Consider the following 2,142-nt stretch of genomic DNA (forward strand, 5'->3'; position numbering starts at 1 on the left):
ACAGGCACTTGAAGCGTTTCAATAAAATATAATGCTAAATAAATACGAAATCTGAATACTAGTATGACTACAATTTATTTTTCTCATACTCTCTTTCACCTATTATTGCGATAGTTCCTGTAATTCCTTGTAAAACTGCTGTCATGCCACACACACTTACCCGGCCGCTTACTGCGACGCTGTGCACAGTGGACAGTATAAATATTATATGCTATATATAAAACTATATATATATATTTATATTATATATATATATATGATATTATATATATATGCTACAGCTATATATAATATATGAGTCACGTCTGATAACCTTTGCATGCAGAGGAGGAGGTTGACGAGAGAGAGTGGGAGAGGAGCGGTGGCTGTACCGCGAGGAGAGGACTGAGAGAGAGGGGAGGAGGAGGGGGTACGCGAGGAAGAGGGCAGAGAAGAGAGAGGGGGAGAGAGGGTGGCGTACGCGAGGGAGAGGACGATAGAGAGAGTGGGAGAGAAGGGGGTGTACGCGAGGGAGAGGACGACTGAGAGAGCAGGGGGGAGATCGATTGAGTCGGTACGCGAGGGAGAGGACTGGAGAAGAGGAGTGGGAGGAGAGGTGGGTACCGAGGGGAGGACGAGAGCGAAGGGGGAGAGAGATGGGAACGGGGACGGCCCTAGGAGAGACGATGTAGAGAGGGAGAGAGAGGGTGGTGTACGCGAGGAGAGCGACGAGAGCGCGGAGGCGGGAGAGAAGGTGGGTACGCGCTCGAGTGGAGAGGACGATAGAGAGGGGAGAAGGAGGATGGCGTACGCGATGGAGAGGACTGAGAGCGAGGGGTGAGAGAAGGTGGTGTACGCGAGGGGAGAGGACGAGATGAGAGGGAGAGAGAGGGTGGGTACGCGAGGGAGATGGACGGAGAGGAGAGGGAGAGAGAAGGTGGGTACGCCGGAGGAGAGAGGACGATGAGAGAGGGAGGAGGGGTGGTTACGCGATGGAGAGGCCCGAGACGAGAGCGGAGAGAGAGGGTGGGTACGCGAGGGAGAGGACGGTGAGAAAGAGGGGGAGCAGAGGGTTGGGTTACGCGGAGGCGAGAGGACGAGAGAGAGCAGCTGGAGAGAGGCGTGGTACGCGAGGGAGAGGACGAAGAGAGAGGGGGATGAGAGAGGAGCGTGCGGTACGCGAGGGCAGAGGACGACGAGAGAGTGGGAGAGAGGGGTGGCGTACGCGAGGGAGATGGACGAGAGAGAGGGCGTGAGAGAAGATGGGGAACTGGGAGGAGGAGGACGAGGAGAGAGGGCAGCAGAGAGGGTGGGTACCGAGGGAGAGGGGGACGAGAGAGAGGAGAAAGAGGGTGGGTTGACGCGAGGGAGAGCGACGAGAGACAGTGGGAGAGAGAGTGTGGTACGCTGAGGGGAGCGACGAGAGAGGGGAAGAGACGAGGGTGGGTACGCGATGGAGGGACGAGAGAGAGGGGGAGAGAGAGGGTGGATGTACGCGAGGGAGAGACGAATGAGAGAGGGAGAGAGCATGGGTGGGTACGCGAGTGGGGAGAGGACGAGAGAGAGGGGGAGAGAGACGGGTGCGTGTACGCGAGGGAGAGGCGAGAAGAAGGGGGCGAGAAGTGTGCGCGTACGCGACAGGGAGACGGATCGAGAGAGAGGCAGAGAGAGGTGGGTACACGAGGAGTAGGGACGAGAAGAGAGGGAGGGGAGAGAAGAGGGAACGGGAGAACGTGAGGACGAGAGAGAGGGAGAGACGAGGGTGGGTACGCGAAGGAGGAGACGAGAGAGGGGGGAGAGGAAGAGGAACGGGAGGAAGATGGACTGAGAGGCGGGAGAGCAGAGGGTGGGTGTACGCGAAAGGAGAGGACGTAGAGAGGGGCGGAGAGAAGATGGGACGGGAGGAGGAGGACGAGAGAGAGGTGAGAGACGAGGTGGGTACGCGAGGAGAGGATGAGAATGAGGGGAGCAGAGAAGGAAACTTGGAGAGGATGAGGAATGAGGGGATGAGAGATAGGAAGGAGAAAGGGAGTGTAGGGTGGGTGCCTGCAGAAAGAGAGGAGGGAGAGGAGATTGTTTGTGTGTAAACGGAGGGAGGAATATTGAGTGTTTTGATACTACACAAACTGCAGACGTCTGCTCAGATGTTCAAAATCAGTGCAC

Source organism: Priapulus caudatus, unplaced genomic scaffold (genome assembly GCF_000485595.1).
Source record: "Priapulus caudatus unplaced genomic scaffold, Priapulus_caudatus-5.0.1 Scaffold382, whole genome shotgun sequence".
Taxonomy (NCBI): domain Eukaryota; kingdom Metazoa; phylum Priapulida; class Priapulimorpha; order Priapulimorphida; family Priapulidae; genus Priapulus; species Priapulus caudatus.